A 24,859-nucleotide genomic window follows, 5' to 3' on the forward strand; every position below is an offset into this window, starting at 1 on the left:
ACTGTATATATATGTATATATATATATATATATATATATATATATATATATATATATATATATATATATATATATATATATATATATATACTGTATATATATATATATATATATATATATATATAACTTCGTAGTAAAGGAAGGCACTCACAGGATTTGAGTAATCCAATAATTTATTATAAACACAATGCATGAAAAGTCATAGTCCGCCGGAACATGGCTGGTTAGCCGTACTAAGATTTACTAAGATTTAAAATCAGTCTTGAAGAAGGCTCAAAGATAGAGCCGAAATGTTGACTATGACTTTCATGCATTGTGTTTATAATAAATTATTGGATTACTCAAATCCTGTGAGTGCCCTCCTTTACTACGAAGTTGTATGTTTGTTCATTGAGGACTGCACCCAGGTCACTATATGTGCACAGAGGTTGGAGTGCTGGGTTACTGGCTATTGGACATATATTCTGTGTGTGTGTATATATATATATATATATATATATATATATATATATATATATATATATAGTAAACCACATACACACACACACACATATATATATATATATATATATATATATATATATATATACACATATATCTACACACATAAAGACAGACATACATATCTACATCTGGCCAAATGGGACAAGCTCGGGTACCACCTCAAGGTCTCTCCCAAAAACCTGGGTCCCCAATACAGCCTAACAATGCAAGCTCTCAATCAAACAAACCGGGAAAAAGTCAAGGGTGCACAGGCTTATGTAATCACCCTAGACATATACAAAACATGGAAGGGGACTGCACTCTCAGACTGTACAATGTACACATCCTATGACCCTGCAACATGCACATCCTCTGAGCTGACTGCTTGAAAGTGAGTTCTAAACTTCCTCTGTGTGTTGTATTAATTTGTTTTGTTATTTTCCCTATAGGCCTTGCACCCAGACTTGTCTGGGGTTAACTGCCTGGGACTCTGTTGGTACAGCTACCTGCGAGTGCTATTGAGAACCCAGGTTGTAGGGTCATAGCAGGTGTCCCAATTCAATCAGAGAGTGCAGTCCCCTTCCATGTTTTATATAGAACAGGGGGTGGCATGGGAGGCTTCTAGGGGAGCAGGATCTGGTCCGGTCAGCTCAGGTTTGAGTAGAGCAGTGGGGGCAGACATAAGCCTCATTAAGACAGTGGTAACAGGCCGGAAAAGGGGTGTATCTGCAACAGGGCCTAGGCGGTTCTGGGAATATGCTGGGGGATAAAAGCAATGCAGTCTGTGGTTTGGCAAGGGGGTCTGGATGAAAGTGTGATTCATACTTCTGCGGCTGGTAGTGTGCAACGTGATATGAGTGGGTTTGCTGGTCAGATGGTGAGCATGCAGGAGGAGATGATTAGGAGGGCGGTTGCTGTGGCTTTGTGTGTGCAAGAAGTGCTGCGGGTATTGTGTGTGGCCCTTCTGGGCCCTTTCCTCTATCCTGAGTGCTCCCCAAAATGCTTTATTTCCACAGGGAACATTGGGAGGCGAGTCAAGAATGGATGCAGTGCCTAGAAGCCAGCAAATGTCTGCAGGAGGAGGCCCTGAGAGTGCAGCATCATCAACAGCAGAGCCTCAACCCTCTACATCTGGAGCTCCTCAACTAGCTGCTTTGAGTGGTTAGTGTCACACTACTCGAGTAGTGTCTAAGTCAGAAATACCCAGAGACTGAGTTAGGATAGAGATTAACCACACCGAGGGCTTTGGACAAGTCCTGGCAGAGACTGGACGAATAGAGTTTCAGTACCTGAAAAGGGATTTCTCCAAACAGGATAAGGAGGATATCAGAATCTGGAAGCTGAAGAATAGAAGAACCAAAGTCAGTGTCCTATCCGAGCTCAAAGTCAGGTATCAGTCCAATCTTGAAAGGTAACAAAAGGGAGTTAGAGAAGACAAAGTCAGTGTCCAATCCAAGTTCAAAGCCAGGTATCAGTTCAATCTTGCAAGGTAACAAAAGGGAGTTAGAAAACCAAAGGTCAGTGTCCAATCTGAGTTCAAAGCCAAATATCTTGATAATCACAAAAGCTCAAACAAAGGTAACAGGAAACTATACTTAAGCAAGGAGAGTATGGCAGTTCTGATATTTAAGGCCTAAAGGTTGTGCCAAAAGTGACACAAGCGATGCGACACGACGACGGTAGAAACAACACCAAAAAATTATGCAACCACGATGACGCAATTAGCGATGACCGAAACGATGCGACCATGATGACGCAAGTAACTGCACCCAGGGATGTCAAGACCACAACAATGCAAGAAGCGCTGCCCAAAATGATGCAACCACGATGGCACGGAAAGGTAAACAGAAGCAATGCTGACAATACCCCCTAATCAAGGGTACCTCAGGGACCCTATGTGGGTTTGAGGGGATTGGAGGCATGAAAGCGGGCAGTCAAGGCAGGAGCACGGACATGCCTGGCGGGTACCCAGGATCTGTCAGCCACAGAGAACGTATGAAGTAATAGGAGGTTTATAGTTATGGGGACAGGGAAGAGAAAGAAAGAAAAGCCCATAAAAGTGAAGATGACAGCACCAGAACAGTTCTCCAATCTTAACCCAGAAAGTCAACAACAGTTGTATGATAGCAAGGAACCAAGTTGTCCTTTAGGTAACTCTCCAACCCTAACTAAAATGAAAAGTTATATCAACATCAGATGATTTGCTGAAACAGCAACAATAAAAGCTGCTCCCATTTTATTCATTTCTGATTAGCACATACCCAGCGTTAGGCACCTTTTGTAATGGTATTTACTGTATATCAATAATAAATATATATAATGTATATATATATATATATATATATATATATATATATATATATATATATATATATACTGTATATACTGAATAAAATTACATCACAGTTAGGGCTATTAAACCTACTTGTTTCCATGCACTAGAGATAGATGCTAACAATTCTAAACACAAGAGAGGAAGTGAGACAGAATAGAGCAAGCAGTTATCAGAATTTCACAACTGAAAAAAATAAATCTTTTGTAATAAATCATTTGCCCAAAATATTAATAACCTACTTAGGTATGAATAAACATTATGATGAGAACTAAAAGAGTGGCAGAAATTATTGTATGTTTTGTGGAACTTTTAAAAAGGTAGGGCAACGTCCATGCTTGCACATATTGATGTGCCTCCACTGCTTGCAACCTAAAAAATACAGAAGATCCTGTGAGATTTATCTTTCAAGCAAAGATTCCTTTACTGTAAGCTAGATTAGAAGTGGCGTGCTAACAGTTGCAAGCGATTAATAAGAGGTTTATTGCGGGTGTTTGCCCACGTTGGAAGTAGCATGCGTATTACAAGTTGAAAGTAAATGCATTTGCTCACAAGCAATTGAATTTAACGCTTGTTGGGTTAGGGCAACTTCAGAGCTTTGGTTAACTGTTATGCTCGAAAAGAGTTGCACAAAAAACATCAAACATACATTAAAAAGTGCATTGGGGCCCTTTGCAGTCAAGTAGCTGAAAATATGAAAAATCATGTTTAAGCAATATTATGTTTAACTGTGTTTCTACTGTACATATTTCACATTCCAATGTTCTTCCCCAAGGGAAATATGTCCAAAGTATTTTTAAATACATATACCTATTATATATCTGAATATATATATATATATATATATATATATATATATATATATATATATATATATATATATAAAACCAAAAAAACATCACACACATATACAGTATATACACTAAGAACAATAGGCGAAAAACTGTATCGTAGGCTGGAAGTTTGAATAAAAAAAGTTCATTTATTGGTATCCAAATAAAGTAAAAAGACCACAGGAGGTCCGTAGCAGAGGTTACAACACACACAACAGTGAGTATTGAAATGCTGACATGTTTCGGCATTTAGCCGTAATCGTAGCTATCTAATACACCTGCACAGGAAATTATAAAAGCCGTACTCATCATCTATTGTACTTTATGTATCCAATCAAAAGTGCGGTATAACACATACTATAAGATGGTCTGCGGTTAGTCAGTCAATAAAGCACTTAATAATAAAATACCTGACGTGTTTTAAAGGTTTTAAAAGTTAATACCGTCTTCATCAGAGTCTGCAATAATGAATGAAGAAACTAACTGCGATATGAAACTTTTAGAAAAGATTATCTATCAGTGAGGGTAGAGTCCTTTTAGAGAATCTAAGTATCACTGATCCAAAAAAACTGTTTGAAAAATTAGAAAAACTTAGCAAAAAGCAATTAGTTAACTGTCACGACAGCACTAACCGTGAGAGATACGTTAAATACAAAATTATTCCTTGAGGGTTACGAATGGAAAAAGATTCTATAATAGACAACACAGAGGTGGAACTCCTTTCACAGTGGGAGACGGCCCTTGAGACTTGTTCATTTACCTCTCTAGACATACATTAGATATAGGCAAAAGGAAGTTAAAGATATTTCTGACCAAATTAAAGATATAAGAGAAAAACGTAATAACTTTAAGGGAGATGTATATTATTGAGAACTTGATAATGAAAAGAAGCAGAAGATAGAAAGGTTCGAGACACAAGTAGAAACAAATAAACTTAATAGATTTTTAAGGGACCTTAATGAGAGTAAGATGGAGAAAGATAATTATCAGGAAGAAATAACCTTGGGACTAGAAGAAGGTGAGGAGATGTGGCAGGATACACCAGATACTCTGGGTTTAGATCATCACAGCTCAAATTGGGCCAACATCTCTTCTGCTGACTATGCCACTAATAAAAGTTTTGGACGTATGTATGGCCATCAGTATGGTAAAGAGAATAGATATGTGACTAATCAGGTACCAGCAGGAAATCAGAATGTAGTAAAAACACATGAGACTACAAGGTTTATTAACAACAAAAAAGTGCTGATCAAAACACCCAAGTTTTGAAACAATTTCATTTTAATACCAATAAGAACAAAAATACCAATAAAAATAAAAATAAATTTTTTAACAAAAATTATAATAAACAGAAGGGGAAGGAGACCCCTAATGGGTATGGTAGACTTACTAACTATACAAATCAGCAATATGTGCCTCATAATAGTTAAAAATATCTAAAAACTAATCAGGGTTTTCCAGGGGCACAATCTCAAAGACCTCCAAATATAATGCAAGAACCTCAGTTCTGGGACGAGTGGTCAGACGAGAAGGAGACTCCTCCCTGGAGAGGAAATGGTATGACAAGAAGTATAGAAAGGTTAGACGAGCCTGTAGAGGAGGAAAGAAACTTTGAAAACAAAAGGAGAAAACCATCATGAATGTGAATGAGAGTGACCTGATGAAGGTATTCAACCTCTAAAAGAAATCTCACTACAGAGGAGGAGATTCATTTGAGACGAGGCCTCTCCTTTGCCCCCACGAGGGGGCCTAATGATTTCAACATCTTTGTTGATATGAACAAATACATCCGTAAGTTAACATTACACAGACACTTTAGGAAAATTGAGAACTCACAACAAAAATCTAATGAGGAAAAAGGTTTATTAAACCATGATGATCTTGATTCATTGGAGGTCTTGGAGGCCTTACAAGATGAAAGTAAGGTTTTGATGGAAGTAGAAAAGAAAAAATAAATCCTCTTCTAATATATGATCCTCACACAGCATTCAAACCTAATTCTGTGTTTAATCCCATACATTCTAGAGGAAATTTTATCCCAGTTTTTAATAGTCTGGTTCAAACAGACTTAGACAAAATGTGTGAGTCTTACAAAATCAAAGATGGAAATATATCCAAAAAAGAAAAGGCATGGCTAGATCTTTTGAAGAATGACAATTCAATAGTAATTAGGGAAGCGGACAAGGGGGGGAATTGTAATTCAAGATAGAAATGATTATCTTGAAGAAGCAAATAGACTCTTGGGAGACACAGAAGTTTATGTTAGCGCTGCGGAATCTGTTGGCGCTCTACAAATACCTGATAATAATATGTGAAACTGGATAGGAATCCGACTTTACGGTTTATGAGATTGTATAGCAGTTTGCTGGATGACGCTAAACACCTAGGAACACTGAATGAAAATGAGTTTAAATTTCTGAATGTGGCGGATCCATTAACTGCTATTTTTTATCACCTCCCAAAGGTGCACAAGGGTCTGAAAGCCCCCCCCCCAGGCAGACCAGTTGTGTCGGGCATAAATTCTCTTCCTACCAGGCTGTCCAAATTTGTGGACACATATTTACAGCCACTAGTTCCACTACTAAAGTCATATATAAGGGACACCACAGATATAATTAATAAACATCGTCCTATAAAGTGGAAGGAGGACTTTCAGTCGGTAACATTAGATGTGAGCAGCCTGTACACATGTATTCCCATGATACAAGGGTATCAGCCATAGACATTTGGCTAAACTACAGAACAACCCCGCCAAAAAATACCCACAATTTTCTCTTGCAAGCTATAACATTTATTCTTGAACATAATGTTTTTCTTTTTTAAAGTAAATATTATTTACAGATAAGTGGCACGGCTATGGGCACAACATTTGCCCCCAGCTTCTCCAACCTTTACATGGGGTTCTGGGAAAACTACAAAATATGGAATCACAACCCCTTCCTATCAGATATAGTCAAGTGGGGTCGCTATATCAACGATATAGTGATGATATGGAAAGGGGGGGGGGGCGAAACTCTCTCAGACGTTATCAAGTTTGTAAATACGAATTATTTCAATCTAAAATTTACATTTAAAGCCTGCAAAAAAGAAATTTAATTTTTGGATCTAGTATTTTCCAATGAGGGTGGCCAGATAATTACTAAGCTCTTTAAGAAAGAAACAGACAGAAATGTGTACTTGCATGCCAGTAGTGGCCATCATCCGAATTGGATTAAAAACATTCCATATGGGCAGTTCCAACGTATTAGAAGGAATTGCAGTAAGATGGAAGATTTTGAGCTTGTATCCGAGAACTTAAAGAAAAGGTTCATTAGTAAAGTTTACAGAAAGAACAACATTGAGAAGGCATATTTAAAGGCAAAAAACACCCAGAGAGATGATCTGTTTAAAGTGAAAACATATGAGAAAAACAATAAATTACATGAGGGTGTCAAGTTCGTAACCACTTACAATTAAGGAGCAAAAGAAATACAAGCAGTGATAAGAAAACACTGGCATATATTAGATAAAGATTAATTACTGAAAGATGTCTTGCTATCAGGTCACTTTCACACAGAACTCTGGATCCTAACTCTGTATGCAATTCTCACAATCATGATTGTTTGGCAATATCTCAATGGTAATATTCATCAAATAACCAGGACATGTAATCCGTATCACATCAGTTTAAACAAAATTTGCCCCCAGCTTCTCCAACCTTTATATGAGGTTCTGGGAAAACAACAAAATATGGAATCACAACCCCTTCCTATCAGATATAGTCAAGTGGGGCCGCTATATCAACGATATAGTGATGATATGGAAAGGGGGGGGGGATGAAACTCTCTCAGACGTTATCAATTTTGTAAATACGAATGATTTCAATCTAAAATTTACATTTAAATCCTGCAAAAAAGAAATTTAATTTTTGGATCTAGTATTTTCCAATGAGGGTGACCAGATAATTACTAAGCTCTTTAAGAAAGAAACAGACATAAATGGGTACTTGCATGCCAGTAGTGGCCATCATCCGAATTGGATTAAAAACATTCCATATGGGCAGTTCCAACGTATTAGAAGGAATTGCAGTAAGATGGAAGATTTTGAGCTTGTATCCGAGAACTTAAAGAAAAGGTTCATTAGTAAAGTTTACAGAAAGAACAACATTGAGAAGGCATATTTAAAGGCAAAAAACACCCAGAGAGATGATCTGTTTAAAGTGAAAACATATGAGAAAAACAATAAATTACATGAGGGTGTCAAGTTCATAACCACTTACAACGAAGGAGCAAAAGAAATACAAGCAGTGATAAGAAAACACTGGCATATATTAGATAAAGATTAATTACTGAAAGATGTCTTGCTATCAGGTCACTTTCACACAGAACTCTGGATCCTAACTCTGTATGCAATTCTCACAAGCATGATTGTTTGGCAATATCTCAATGGTAATATTCATCAAATAACCAGGACATGTAATCCGTATCACATCAGTTTAAACAAGTTGACTCGTAATAGTCACTCAGTATATTCCATTTTCCATTATACGTTTTACGTTGAGAGCTGCTGCAATGTAATTGTCCCCCACTGGCTGTTTAAGCCACTCTTACCGGACTTCTGTGAGGTAGCGGTGCACGGGTATACCAAATTACCTCTCCAAGTGCCCTCCTCTCTTCACCGGCGTGGCTCAGCGTCCTCGTGGAACATCCGCAGACACCTGACGTCACCGGGTACTCCCCCTTCACTCATCACTGATGGCTGTCCTCCAATGGTAATGTTGAAGATAGGTCACACCTCCCTGCAGCCGAAGACCGTGGAAATGCTGGAAGGGCAAAGTATGTAGCAAAGAAAGTATATTCCACGATGTCTTTAAAATCCAAACTTTATTATTTCATAATAAAATCCAGAGGGATGGCAACAACAAGTACACACTGTAGCGGTGTGGCACTGGTGGCTTACGCGTTTTGGCAATGTGCCGTAGTCATAGCCTGCAGTATCTAGTGTCACACCCATACAAATACTATTAAAAACGTTCTTATTGGATAATTAAAACCCACATACATAATTGAACAACACCCACTAACTTAGTGCACAAGATTAACTATTCGAATACAACCAATGCATACTATTGAACAAATACCCTAAACACAGAAACTTTCTGCACTGCTATGTTGTCAGCTACTAATCATAACGGCCCATCCGTAGCAATAATGTATACACAATAATATAGATACGTGAAGCGTGTTAATATTATTATTAAGCCACCAGTGCCACACCACTACAGTGTGTACTTGTTGATATCCCACTGGATTTTATTATGAAAGAATAAAGTTTGGATTTTAAAGACATCGTGGAATATACTTTCTTTGCTACATACTTTGCTATCAGGTTTCCAAATAATTTTTAGGAAAAATAAGAATTTTAAAAATATTTTGGCATCAAGCCAATTAAGAGACATTTCTAGAAATGAAGGGAATTGGCTACAATCACAACTGATAGGGTATTTCAAGTGTTATAGGGCCAATTGTGTAGCCTGTGAGCTTATTATTATTCTCTCTTGCCTGTTACAGAGAGAGGAAATGGGGCTACAGATATGGATAAAATATTTTCTACAGGCATTACTACCTTACTACCTATACACTAGGAGGACTTTTTGATGATATGGAGAGACTTTTAATTAAGGAGCATAAATTGCAATTCGATATTTGGACATTTTAGAAATATATCAAATCGAGAATGGTTCCAAGAGGACTAAGAGTGAACAAATTCCCCACCTTTGAAGTGTCAGATTTAGAGTTTGTGGAGTCCTGGAACACAGTTTTAACTGAATGCTCCTTGAGGCTCATGCAGTTACTCATAACCTATAAATCTGTTTTGTTGAATAAAGTTAGGGATGATATACAAGTTATTCAGTTAGGAATGAATAATAGACAGAAAGAGGTTGATTATCCCAGATTTGACGATATGTTAAAAAAATCCCTTATGGCAAAGCTTTCCAAACTTTTCATGTTGGTGACACACTTTTTAGACCTACATCACTTCGTGACACAGTAAATCAGTTGTACTAGCAAACAGGAGGTTAAACTAACTTGTTTTAAGAGATACAGACGCATACATAAATTATATAATAACTAAATGTATTTACAAGTAACAGTATGTATGTGCAAGGATTAACACCAATAGCTACTTACTATTTTAATGGGATGTATGAGGTTGATGGGATGAACACAGTTTCTGAATATGTGATGGAATATTAGATAATGGCACTCGCATTTCATCATCAAGCATTTTAAAGCTTCTACTTCCTATCCATATATCAAGAGCAGGAGCAGCAATGCACTACTGGGAGTTAGCTGCAAAAAAGCCCAACACTTTGACTTCTGACTTCAGCTCAGCGTTTAACCTGAGCTGCAGACACACTGCTGTCCCACTCACTGACAGCACATGCAGTCACTAGCCGATTGAGGAGACTACATGTGCAGTCAGGAGCCAATGTGCCGCAAATAGGAATAGTTTCAGTTTCTGCTGAACTGTGCCAATAGGTTAAGATGATCTGTGACCCACTAGGTATCAATCACATGTCAACCACGTGATATACGTAGCAGGCAGGTGGAAAGCCGGAACAAAATGTACAAAAAAAGTTAAATTAAAAAAAAAATTGTGCTAAAGCAGGGACACACCTACACACTGCTGCCAACACACTAATGTGTCACGACACACAGTTTGGAAAGCACTGCCTTATGGAGTCTAAAAATACCTTTTTGAATACAAAACACACAAAGTACATAAGGGATAAAATAGGTTATGATAACAAAACAGTGTACATTTGGAGTCATACACAAAGGAACACCAATAGATGTAATCCCAATTTTAGGGGTAGATCTTGCAGTAGAAACAGGAGGAGAAGTGGAAATCACAGATCCCAGTGTAGGAACTCAGGGCCAGGAGCAGTAAATGGTGCCCCCATAGAGACAGATAACCCCAAGAACCAGACAAGTATTCTTAAGACAACAGGGAAACCTGATGTGACATTATTTGTAGCCCAGATATACAGATTGTTGGGCCCAAAGAGATTATACAATCACAAAAAGCCACACAAGGATCTAAATACATCCGTAGTAGCAGTAATATTACTACTACTCCACCAGTAAATACAACTAATATTCTTGAGGAAAAAAATGCCTTTGATTAAGTTTTATACAAACCCCCAGAGAAGTCAGGGAGAGGCACAGAGAAGCAAGACGGATATCAGTTGAGAGGACAGAAAATTTCCTCCAAGTACCAGTAAATAACAATCACCTAGATTACGAGTTTTGAGCGCTAAAGAGAAATTAACAAACACAACAAAAGTTACATTATTTAATTTCTTATAGCGCTGCCATTACAAGTTTTCAAACATACACCTTTTGCGTGTGATATGGTTGTGTTGAGCTCCATACCGCACACAATCAGAGCGCTGCTGAGACGTGCTTGTGCACAATTTCCCCATAGACATCAATGGGGAGAGCCAGCAAAAAAAAAAACCTAACACCTGCGATCGCGGAAACGAGTTCTGTAACGCAGTCCCATTGATGTTTATGGGGAAATAAAAATACAGTTTAAACGTAGCACCCTAACATAAACCCTACATCTTAACACCCCTAATCTGCTGCCCCCAACATCGCTGATGCCTGCCTACAGTTATTAACTAGAGATGTCCCAAATAGTTCGCCGGCGAATAGTTCCCGGCGAACATAGCTTGTTTGCGTTTGCCGCGGCGGGCGAACATATGCGATGGTCGATCCGCCCCCTATTCATCATCATTGAGTAATACTTTCACCCTGTACCTCACAGTCAGCAGACACATTCCAGCCAATCAGCAGCAGACCCTCCCTCCCAGACCCTCCTACCTCCTGGACAGCATCCATTTTAGATTCATTCGGAAGCTGCATTCTTAGTGAGAGGAGGGACAGTGTAGCTGCTGCTGATTTAATAGGGAAATCGATAGCTAGGCTAGTGTATTCAGTGTCCACTACAGTCCTGAAGGACTCATCTGATCTCTGCTGTAAGGACAGCACCCCAAAAAGCGCTTTTTAGGGCTAGAACATCAGTCTGCTTTTTTTTTCTGTGTAATCTAATTGCAGTTGCCTGCCTGCCAGCGTGTGTGTCAGACTCACAGCGTTTACTGTGCCCACTTGCCCAGTGCCACCACTCATATCTGGTGTAACAGTAGTGTACATTTAAAAAACAACACTTTTTTGACTGTGAAATAATAGCAGTCAGTTTCCTTCACATGTGTGCGTTTCAGGGCCTGCCAGGGCACAGTGTCACACCAGTGCAACTCATATCTGGTGTAACAGTAGTGTACATTTAAAAAAACAAACACTTTTTTTGACTGTGAAATAATAGCAGTCAGTTTCCTTCACACGTGTGCGTTTCAGGGCCTGCCAGGGCACAGTGTCACACCAGTGCAACTCATGTCTGGTGTAACAGTAGTGTACATTAACCCCTTAATGACCACAGCACTTTTCCATTTTTTGTCCGTTTGGGACCAGGGCTATTTTTACATTTCTGCAGTGTTTGTGTTTAGCTGTAATTTTCCTCTTACTCATTTACTGTACCCACACATATTATATACCGTTTTTCTCGCCATTAAATGGACTTTCTAAAGATACCAATATTTTCATCATATCCTCTAATTTACTATAAAAAAAATTATAAAATATGAGGAACAAATGGAAAAAAACACACTTTTTCTAACTTTGACCCCCAAAATCTGTTACTCATCTACAACCACCAAAAAACACCCATGCTAAATAGTTTCTAAATTTTGTCCTGAGTTTAGAAATACCAAATGTTTACATGTTCTTTGCTTTTTTTGCAAGGCCATAAATACAAGTAGCACTTTGCTATTTCCAAATCATTTTTTTTTTTTCAAAATTAGCGCTAGTTACATTGGAACACTGATATCTGTCAGGAATCCCTGAATAGCCATTGACATGTATATTTTTTTTTTTAGAAGACATCCCAAAGTATTGATCTAGGCCCATTTTGGTATATTTCATGCCACCATTTCACCACCAAATGCGATCAAATAAAAAAAATTGTTCACTTTTTCACAAATTTTTTCACAAACTTTAGGTTTCTCACTGAAATTATTTACAAATAGCTTGTGCAATTATGGCATAAATGGTTGTACATTTTTCTCTGGGATCCCCTTTGTTCAGAAATAGCAGACATATATGGCTTTGACGTTGCTTTTTAATAATTAGAAGGCCGCTAAATGCCACTGCGCACCACACGTGTATTATGTCCAGCAGTGAAGGGGTTAATTAGGGAGCATGTAGGGAGCTTTTTGGGGTAATTTTAGCTTTAGTGTAGTGTAGTAGACGACCCAAAGTATTGATCTAGGCCCATCTTGGTATATTTCATGCCACCATTTCACCGCCAAATGCGATCAAATAAAAAAAAACGTTACATTTTTCCAAATTTTAGTTTTCTCACTGAAATCATTTACAAACATTTTGTGCAATTATGGCACAAATGGTTGTAAATGCTTCTCTGGGATCCCCTTTTTACAGAAATAGTAGACATATATGGCTTTGGCATTGCTTTTTGGTAATTAGAAGGCCGCTAAATGCCGCTGCACACAACACGTGTATTATGCTCAGCAGTGCAGGGGTTAATTAGGGAGCTTGTAGAGAGCTTGTAGGGTTAATTTTAGCTTTAGTGTAGTGTAGTAGAAAACCCCAAGTATTGATCTAGGCCCATTTTGGTATATTTCATGCCACCATTTCACCGCCAAATGCGATCAAATTAAAAAAAAAATTGTCAACTTTTTCACAAACTTTAGGTTTCTCACTGAAATTATTTACAAACAGCTTGTGCAATTATGGCACAAATGGTTGTAAATGCTTCTCTGGGATCCCCTTTGCTCAGAAATAGCAGACATATATGGCTTTGGCATTGCTTTTTGGTATTTAGAAGGCCACTAAATGCAACTGCGCACAACACATGAATTATGCCCAGCAGTGAAGGGGTTAATTAGGTAGCTTGTAGGGAGCTTGCAGGGTTAATTTTAGCTTTAGTGTAGAGATCAGCTTCCCACCTGACACATCAGACCCCCTGATCCCTCCCAAAGAGCTCTCTTCCCTCCCCCACCCAACAATTGTCCCCGCCATCTTAAGTACTGGCAGAAAGTCTGCCAGTACTAAAATAAAAGGTATCTTTTTATATATATATATATATATATATATATATATATATATATATATATATATATATATATATAATATATATATATTAGCATATTTACATATGCTGTTCTGTAGGATACCCCCTTAGCCCCCAACCTCCCTGATTCCCCCCAAAACAGCTTCCTAAACCTCCCCCTCTGCCTTATTGGGGGCCATATTGGGTACTGGCAGCTGTCTGCCAGTACCCAGTTTGCAAATAAAATGTTTTTTTTATTTATTTTTATTTCATTTTTCTGTAGTGTAGCTTCCCCCCCCAAGAGCAATCCCCCACCCGCTCCCAGATCACTTAGATTTCCAAGTACTAAATATTTTGCACCCCTTTCTCCCACTTATAAAAACATTTTTTTCTGTAGTATAGCGGTTCCCACCCGCTCCCTCCCCGTGCACGTGCGCGCCCCCGGCGATCCCGCCCCCGATCCCGCCCCCCTCTCTGACAAGGACCGCATCGATGGCTGCCCACCCGCCTCCCACTTCAGCTCCCACCCACCAACGAATGCGGCCATTGATGCCCGGTGCAGGGAGGGCCACAGAGTGGCTCTCTCTGTACCGGAGGGGAAAAATGTATTATTGCAGGATGCCTCGATATCGAGGCATCCTGCAATAACCGGAAAGCAGCTGGAAGTGATCAGGATTGCTTCCAGCTGCTTTCCAAACCGAGGACGTACGCCATACGTCCTCAGGCGTTAACTGTATTTTTTCTGAGGACGTATGGCGTACGTCCTCGGTCATTAAGGAGTTAAAAAAAAAACTAGAAATTTGACTGTGAAATAATAGCAGTCAGTTTTCTTCACACATGTGCATTTCAGGGCCTGCCAGGGCACAGTGTCACACCAGTGCAACTCATATCTGGTGTAACAGTAGTGTACATTAAAAAAAAAACTAGAAATTTGACTGTGAAATAATAGTAGTCAGTTTCCTTCACACGTGTGCGTTTCAGGGCCTGCCAGGGCACAGTGTCACACCAGTGCAACTCATATCTGGTGTAACAGTAGTGTACATTAAAAAAAAAAAAAACTAGAAATTTGTCTGTGAAATAATAGCAGTCAGTTTCCTTCACACGTGTGCGTTTCAGGGCCTGCCAGGGCACAGTGTCACACCAGTGCAACTCATATCTGGTGTAACAGTAGTGTACATAAAAAAAAAAAAACTAGAAATTTGACTGTGAAATAATAACAGTCAGTTTCCTTCACACGTGTGCGTTTCAGGGCCTGCCAGGGCACAGTGTCACACCAGTGCAACTCATATCTGGTGTAACAGTAGTGTACATTAAAAAAAAAACTAGAAATTTGACTGTGAAATAATAGCAGTCAGTTTCCTTCACACGTGTGCGTTTCAGGGCCTGCCAGGGCACAGTGTCACACCAGTGCAACTCATATCTGGTGTAACAGTAGTGTACATTTAAAAAAAAAAATACAATTTTGACTGTAATAGATTGAATAGCAGTTAGTTGTCTGCAAGCGTGTGTGTCAGGCCTACAGCATCTACTCTGCCAACTTCTGCCAGTGCACAGTGCCACTCATATCTGTTGTCACAGTAGCTTGCACGCATAGTACCACTAATCGAAAAAAAAAATGACAGGCAGAGGCAGGCCACCCCGCAGGGGCCGTCGTGTTCGTGGTGCTGTGATTCCCTTTGGCCCTAGAATAATGCCCAGTGTTCAGAGGCCATGTACCCTGAACTCGAAAAGTTCTGAGGACATAGTTGACTGACTAACACAGGACACCCAATCTTCTACAGCTTCCGCTCGGAACCTTGACGCACCATCCTCCTCCAGTTTAGCTTCAGGCACCTCTCAAGTTACCACTCGCCCGCCTGCCGCCACCACCAACACTAGCACCACAGCCGCTTCACTTGATCTGTCAGAGGAGTTATTTACACATCAGTTGGAAGAAATGAGTGATGCACAACCATTATTGCCAGAGGATGTAGATAACAGGGATATGTCTCAGTGAGGCAGCATTACACACATGGACGTACGGTGTGATGATGATGTTGTACCCGCTGCTGCTTCCTTTGCTGAGTTGTCAGATACAAGTGAAGCGGTTGATGATGATGATGCGTCCGTGGATGTCACGTGGGTGCCCTCTAGAAGAGAAGAAGAAGAGGGGGAAAGTTCAGATGGGAAGACAGAGAGGAGGAGGAGACGAGTTGGAAGCAGGGGGAGGTCGTTGCAAGGAGCTAGTGGCACAATCAGACAGTATGCATGGGCACCCGGGGTCAGCCAGACAGCACGCCAATCAACGCATGCTGTTGCCACCACCAGAATGCCATCATTGCAGAGCTCAGCAGTGTGGCATTTTTTTTGTGTGTCTGCTTCTGACAACAGCGATGCCATTTGCAACCTGTGCCAAAAGAAACTGAGTCGTGGGAAGTCCAACACCCACCTAGGTACAACTGCTTTGCGAAGGCAAATGGTCGCACATCACAAACGCCTATGGGATCAACACATGAGTACAAGCAGCACACAAACTCAAAGCCGCCATCCTCCTCCTGGTCCAGCATCTTCAGCCACGTCAACCACTGCTGTCCTCCTTGCCCCCTCTCAACCATCCTCCACTCCGTGTCTCGCCTTGAGCAGTTCCTGCTCATCTGCCCACAGTCAGGTGTCTGTCAAGGACATGTTTGAGCGTAAGAAGCCAATGTCACAAAGTCACCCCCTTGCCCTGCATCTGACAGCTGACTTGTCTGAACTCTTAGCCCGCCAGCTTTTACCATACAAGCTGGTGGAGTCTGAGGCGTTCAAAAAATTTGTAGCTATTGGGACACCGCAGTGGAAGGTACCCGGCTGAAATTTTTTTGCACAAAAGGCAATCCCCCACCTGTACTCGATTGTGCAAAAGGAAGTAATGGCATGTCTGGCACACAGTGTTGGGTCAAGGGTCCATCTGACCACTGATACCTGGTCTGTAAAGCATGGTCAGGGCAGGTATATCACCTACACTGCGCATTGGGTAAACCTGCTGACTGCTGCCAAGCATGGAATGCGTGGCTCTGCAGAGGAGTTGGTGACACCGCCACGACTTGCAGGCAGGCCTGCTGCTACCTCCTCTACTCCTCCTACTCCATCCTCTTCCATAACCTCCTCGGCTGAGTCCTCTTCTGCTTCTGCGTCTTGCTCCACATCAACGGCACCCCCTAGCTCCCCAGGTACTATTCCACATCCCGGATACGGCAGTGTCACGCCGTCTTGGGGTTGACTTGCCTGAAAGCAGAGAGTCACACCGGACCAGCACTTCTGTCCACCCTGAACGCACAGGTGGATCAGTGGCTGACTCCACACCAACTGGAGATCGGCAAAGTGGTTTGTGACAATGAAAGAAATTTGGTGGCGGCATTGAATTTGGGCAAGTTGACACATGTGCCGTGCATGGCACATGTGTGTAATCTGATCGTACAACGCTTTGTGCATAAGTACCCAGGCTTACAGGACATCCTGAAGCAGGCCAGGAAGGTGTGTGGCCATTTCAGGCGTTCCTACACGGCCATGGCGCACTTTTCAGATATCCAGCGGTGAAACAACATGCCAGTGAGGCGCTTGATTTGCGCCAGCCCGACACGTTGGAATTCAACACTCCTAATGTTCGAAGGCCTGCTCCAACAAGAAAAAGCCTTTAACGACTATTTGTATGACCGGGGTGCTAGGACAGCCTCTGCGGAGCTGGGAATTTTTTTGCCACGTTACTGGACGCTCATGCGCAATGCCTGTAGGCTCATGCGTCCTTTTGAGGAGGTGACAAACCTAGTCAGTCGCACCGAAGGCACCATCAGCGACATCATACCATTTGTTTTCTTCCTGGAGTGTGCCCTGCGAAGAGTGCTGGATCAGGCCGTAGATAAGCATGAAGACGAAGAGGAAGAGTTGTGGTCACCATCACCACCAGAAACAGCCTTATCAGCATCGCTTGCTGGAGCTGCGGCAACGCTGGAAGAGGATTGTGAGGAAGAGGAGTCAGAGGAGGAATGTGGCTTTGAGGAGGAGGAGGAAGACCAACCACAACAGACATCCCAGGGTGCTCGTTGTCACCTATCTGGTACCCATGGTGTTGTACGTGGCTGTGGGGAAGAGCATACCTTCAGTGAGATCACTGAGGACGAGGAACGGGACATGAGTAGCTCGGCATCCAACCTTGTGCAAATGGGGTCTTTCATGCTGTTGTGCCTGTTGAGGGACCCTTGTATTAAAAGGCTGAAGGAGAACGACCTGTACTGGGTGTCCACGCTACTAGACCCCCGGTATAAACATAAAGTGCCTGAAATGTTACCGAATTACCGCAAGTCGGAAAGGATGCAGCAGTTCCAAAATAAATGAAAAAGTATGCTTTACACAGCGTATAAGGGTGATGTCACAGCACAATGGGAATCTAACAGGGGAAGAGGTGAAAGTAATCCTCCTCCTCCAACGACCACGCCGGCAAGGACAGGATGCTTTACAGACATGTTGTTGATGGAGGACATGCAGAGCTTTTTAAGTCCTATGCATCGCCACAGCCCTTTGGGGTCCACCCTCAGATAACGACTCGACCGACAGGTAGCAGACTACCTCGCCTTAACTGCAGATATCGACACTCTGAGGAGCGATGAACCCCTTGACTACTGGGTGTGCAGGCTTGACCTGTGGCCTGAGGTATCCCAATTTGCGATAGAGCTTCAAGTGTCCTGTCAGAAAGGACCTTCAGTGCAGCAGGAGGTATTGTCACTGAGAAGAGAAGTCGCCTAGGTCAAAAAAGTCTAGATTACCTCACCTTTATTAAGATGAATGAGGGATGGATCCCGAAGGGACTGACAGTGGGCGATACATTCGACTAAAAAAGGCCTGATGAGATGAGCTTCCTTGGGCTAAAAATGGTCCTCACGCTGCTGTATTTTATCTCTGAATGCCGGATGACTTGTGTGACTTATCCGCCACCAACTAGGGTTCAAGCCGCAATGTTTTAGGGCACTTTCTGCCTGGGAAACAAACATGAATTTTTCTGGCCACTGCTACAGCAGCGGCTGCAACAATACCTAATTTTTCAGGCATGTGTACATGCCTAATTTTTCTGGCCTCTGGTGCTGCACTGTGGCTTCAAAAACCAAACCAAAAAAGGCACATAACAGGGATTAAACTGATAGGAATAGTACTACTTAACACACCACTCCTATCTGGTGGCATATTAGATTGCACGCGCAGCGCCCCAAATTTGAAGTAGGAGGTCCGACCAAGCATCTTTTTCCATCTCCTGGTTCCTAAAATCGATGCCATATACACGTCCCCTGATAGGGGACATAACAGGGATTAAACTGATAAAAATAGAACTACTTAACACACCACTCCTATCTGGTGGCACATTAGATTGCACGCGCAGTGCCCCAAATTTGAAGTAGGAGGACCGACCAAGCATCTTTTTCCATCTCCTGGTTCCTAAAATCGATGCCATATACACGTCCCCTGATAGGGGACATAACAGGGATTAAACTGATAAAAATAGAACTACTTAACACACCACTCCTATCTGGTGGCACATTAGATTGCATGCGCAGTGCCCCAAATTTGAAGTAGGAGGAGCGACCAAGCATCTTTTTCCATCTCCTGGTTCCTAAAATGGATGCCATGTACACGTCCCCTGATAGGGGATGTAACAGGGATTAAACTGATAGGAATAGTACTACTTAACACACCTTATAATAATGCAGAGAGAGGCAACCCAGAGAGAGGATTCTGAAGAAGAGGAGTCAGAGGAGGAAGGTGGCTTTGAGGAGGTGGAAGACCAAACACAGCAGGCATCCCAGGGGGCTTGTTGTCACCTTTCGGGGACCCTTGGTGTTGTACGTGGCTGGGTGGAGGAAGAGACCTTCAATGACATCAGTAGGGACAAGGAACGGGACATGGCTAGCTTGGTATCCAACCTTGTGCAAATGGGGAGTTTGCAGTTGTGGGAATGGACTGTTGTTTGCAGTGCGTTAAACGGGGAGTTTGGTCTGTCACTGTGAAGCGGGCATAACCCTTACACTACCTGATCGATACAACATCATACCTGATGTTTTAAAGCACGTTATTCCAAACAATTTAGGAATGTTAGGTGATTTATGCCCTTTATGGATTACAACCAGACTCTGCATCAACTATGTAATTTTCCATGGGAGTTTTGCCATGGATCCCCCTCCGGCATGCCACAGTCCAGGTGTTAGTCCCCTTGAAACAACTTTTCCATCACTATTGTGGCCAGAAAGAGTCCCTGTGGGTTTTAAAATTCGCCTGCCTATTGAAGTCTATGGCGGTTCGCCCGTTCGCGAACAGTTGCGGAAGTTCGCGTTCGCTGTTCGCAAACACAAAATTTTATGTTTGCGACATCACTAGTAACCAGCTATTTGTGCTGGAGACCGTTCAAAATTCTAGAGCACTCTGAGAGACAACTGCATTGAGAGGATAACAGAGATGCTTTTACAAAAGATCAGCGATATGCTTGACACTTGTGAAAAGACATTCACTGAAGCCATACACGCAGCCTTTTACCCTGAACCGCTAGATGAGGAGTTTGCATGTGCGGCCAATGGATGTGAGGTTGGTGGTGCTTTGGGACCCTGGCATCGGCCATCTCCTTCTCAGTGTGTGGGCAGCACCGCAGACACGAGTTGCCTGCTTTGCGATGTGGTTGTGGAGCTTTCTGAGCCAGAGCTGAGAGACGCCAGCGGAGCTAATGTGCCTACAGGGAAGGGGTCTGTGGTGTTAAGCCCCGATGTTGTAGGGAGACCTACCAGAGAAATACATGAAAGCCCAATTGCATCGGATCAGCGGAGGGTTAATACCCCATCGCAGACAAGGTTACAGTCTACCGGAACCCGGGTATTACGGAGCTTAGAAGGGCTGCAGCGAATGTACTTAGTAGGAACTGTGCGATCAGCGTCATAAATTTTTTTCAATTCAACCCCTGAAGTGAACATCAAGTTGGAGTACCTACTGTTACTGATGCAGAGCCATAATACCCCGGGGACTTTATATGCCGGTGGGGGGGGGGGGGACATTTTCTGTGTTGCTCCCTTATTTGCATGCCTCCTCCGGTTTACCGGCCTGTTCTCTCTCACTAACGCTGGATACCGATTCCTGCCGGATAGAGCTGGAGTGGGGTAATTTTATGATAATAATATGTGGATTGCTCTTTGGACATTTGACCACAATGCTTTCTTTTTCTTTACCCTACATTTACTGAAGAGGATATTCCTCATAAAAGACTGAGTTTAACCCTCATCTTGCAATTAGGGCCAAGTTCTACCCATGTATAACTGCCTGCTAGTAGTATATATAGCCTTACAGACTTTAGTTGATGTTATATGGGGCTGAATGGGTTTGTGTGGGTAAGTGAATTACAGTAATTACTGGGCACTACTTGTGAGTCTTCTTCTATTTCCATGTTTAACAGAGGTACTGAGAAGATATTTCCTACTTTATATGGATCATAAGTACTTAGACTTTTGTCTTTATACTGGGTCAGATGTCCTGCTAAGCTCTGCTTTATGCTTTCCCTGCAGCCTATACTGGAACATGGGGGAATCTATGGCCCTATTCTTACTATGTTTAAATAATAAATTAGAGGTGTGAGAAGCTTATATCATGAGCTGCTAAAGTCCCACTACTGGATATTAAGAGACCAGCTGATAATGTGCATATTGATATGTTAGGCTCATGCCCTGAAGACTACATATATATAAGACCAGTACTTATTCCCAGTTATTACGCCCATAATATGCACTGCAAGTCTGATATGAGTCATACTAGTTTATATGCTCTATGAGTTTCCAGAAATCCAGGATGTGAGCTGGGAGACCATTCCCTCTACTAAGACTTCATATATTGTTTCTATTGCTCTTAATTATCTTAAGTTTACATTGTGCACAAAATTTCTTATTTAGGTAAAAGGTTGCCCATTTTATATGTGCCATATAAGTTAGAAGTATATGCTAGTCCCATAACTGATGTTTTTCACTAACATATTAAAGGTCCAAAATTAGCCTTCTATTAATGTAACCTTCCTGCTAATCCTTCTACTACATATGTTGGCGGTCCGAGAGAGGCCTCATTGATGTTATGGAAGTAGTACTCTTATGTTTGATGTCATTAGCACATTAAAGGTCCAAGAGTGCCTGATATTAAAACTATCCTCCTGTTACTCTTCATAATACATAGGTTGGAGGCCCAAGAGTGGCCTCAGTTATGTTATGGAGGCAGAAAACTGGAGATTTTAATTTACTACTTTCTATTTTACCATACAGGCAGTATTTTTGCATTGAGTAGACTTGTTGTATCTCATTATGATTTGCATGTCCTATTTCGGTTTTTATGCTCTTACTGTGAAACATGTTATTGCAGATAATGTAACCTGATTCTGTGCCTGTAAACTTTTTTCTTTCTCCTCAATAAAAAGTGTTACATATGGGGAAGGAGATAAAGAAAAAAACAAAAAAGAGAGAACATGCCAATAGAGCAGGTTATATTAAATGTATGCACATACTCGCACACATATGTCAGATTTTACATTTATATGTTTATGTTAAGTCTAAGAACACAGAAAAAATCACAGACCTTCTCACTTAACTGAAATTGCCACATAACTTTCTACAGTCTAAGAACACAGAAAAAATCACAGACCTTCTCACTTAACTGAAATTGCCACATAACTTTCTACAGTCTAAGAACACAGAAAAAATCACAGACCTTCTCACTTAACTGAAATTGCCACATAACTTTCTACAGTCTAAGAACACAGAAAAAATCACAGACCTTCTCACTTAACTGAAATTGCCACATAACTTTCTACAGTCTAAGAACACAGAAAAAATCACAGACCTTCTCACTTAACTGAAATTGCCACATAACTTTCTACAGTCTAAGAACACAGAAAAAATCACAGACCTTCTCACTTAACTGAAATTGCCACATAACTTTCTACAGGTAGCCTTCTGGGAAACAGCTTCCCTCCCACCCTACCCCTCACCCCACCCACCCCAAGTTCACTTCCTCATTTATAGATAGTCTCCCACACAACTTTAACTCTCCTGAAATGACAGGTGCACACACTGATCAGTACATCCTTCCATTCCCTTAACCCCATAGAATACACAGTACTTTTATTATATTATGTTTCATATACCTTTCATTCCCTTATGCAATTGTTACAGTAATTCTGTGTCTTATGTTTTTAACTGGTCCCCAATTCTGTAAAAATGCTCAATATATTCATATTCCTTTTTGCTACCCTTTGTCTCTATAACAAACTACACTATTCAATTACTCCTTCTCCCTCTCCACCAGCACTGTTCATTAGCCCATCTCTCCTAAACTCACCTTACTTTTCTACTCATGAACTTTACCTATTCCTAAACACTCTCTCTACCCCCTCCACCCCATCTCAAAAGCAGTCTCACTACTGCAAATCTGTATCTCATCTCATGTCACTCTCCCTCTTGCTTCTACTTACTGCTGGTGACATCTCCCCTAATCCCGGTCCCCAACCACTGACAAGCCATGCACATCCATGTGTACCATCCCATAGACTCAGAAAACAAAACTCTGCACACCTTTCTCACATTCCTCTTGCATCTAAAGCCACTACCCCTTTCACCTGTGCACTCTGGAACTCTCGCTCTGTTTGCAACAAACTCACTTCTATACATGACCTCTTCATCTCCCGCTCCCTCAACCTTCTGGCCCTAACAGAAACCTGGCTCTCTCCCCTAGACACAGCATCCACTGCTGCTCTGTCACATGGGGGTCTACACTTCAGCCACACTCCTAGGTCTGGTAATAGACAAGGAGGTGGTGTAGGTATTTTACTTTCCTCTCGTTGCACCTTTCAACAAATACACCCTATCTCTTCCCTCACTTTTCCCTCATTCGAAACCCACATGATTCGCTTATTCTCCCCTCTCTCTGTACGTGTTGCAGTCATATACCGACCCCCTGGCTCCGCAACTCAATTTCTAGATCACTTGGCTGCCTGGCTACCCTACTTCCTTTCCTCTGACACCCCTGCCCTCATTCTTGGCGACTTCAACATCCCCCTTAACAATCCCACTGCCTCATCTGCTAAACAACTTCTGCAACTCACTTCCTCCTTTGGTCTGTCACAATGGACTGATTCTCCCACTCACAAAGACGGTCACTCCCTTGACCTGATCTTTAGCTATCGATGCACTCTCTCAAACTTCTCAAACTCCTCTTTTCCTCTGTCTGACCACCATCTCCTTACCTGCAACATTTCATCCCTTCCTACAACTCTCCCACCTTCTACTCCTCACACCAAACTTCACAGAAGCATTAGGTCTTTAGATCAGCAACAACTTGCTAATTCCCTTCAACCACTCCTCTCATCCTTCTCCTCCTTTTCCTGCCCTGAACAATCTATCTGCCACTATAATTCCACCCTTATATCCGTCCTTGACAATCTCGCCCCTCTTACCACTGCTAGGAAATCACACACTCATCCCCCGCCCTAGCATACTCCTCTGACACGGTACCTACGCAGATGTTCCTGTACTGCTGAACGGCATTGGAGAAAATCACAGAGTTCTGCTGAATTTCTTCATTACAAATTCATCTTGAACTCCTACTACTCTGCCCTTAATTTCCACAAGCAACACTACTTCTCTACCCTTATCTCTAATCTTTCTTCAAACCCAAAACGTCTGTTCTCCACTTTCAATACTCTCCTCCGCCCTCCCCCACTTCCTATTACAACTTCTCTGTCAGCCCAAGACTTTGCCAGTCACTTCATTAACAAAATTGACTCCATCAGAAATGAAATCAGCTCTCAACACAATTCCATTCTCTCCCCCCCTCAAATACTCTCACCCAACCACAACCCTCATAACCTGAAACTTAGTTCATTCTCCCCTGTTACTGAGGATGAAGTTTCAGCACTTATACTGCGCTTTCACCTCACTACCTGTCCCCTTGACCCTATCCCCTCACAGCTGCTCCCCTCTCTCTCTGCTACCCTTACCCCTATACTAACACACATTTT

This window comes from Bombina bombina, chromosome 6 (assembly GCF_027579735.1).
Source record: "Bombina bombina isolate aBomBom1 chromosome 6, aBomBom1.pri, whole genome shotgun sequence".
Taxonomy (NCBI): domain Eukaryota; kingdom Metazoa; phylum Chordata; class Amphibia; order Anura; family Bombinatoridae; genus Bombina; species Bombina bombina.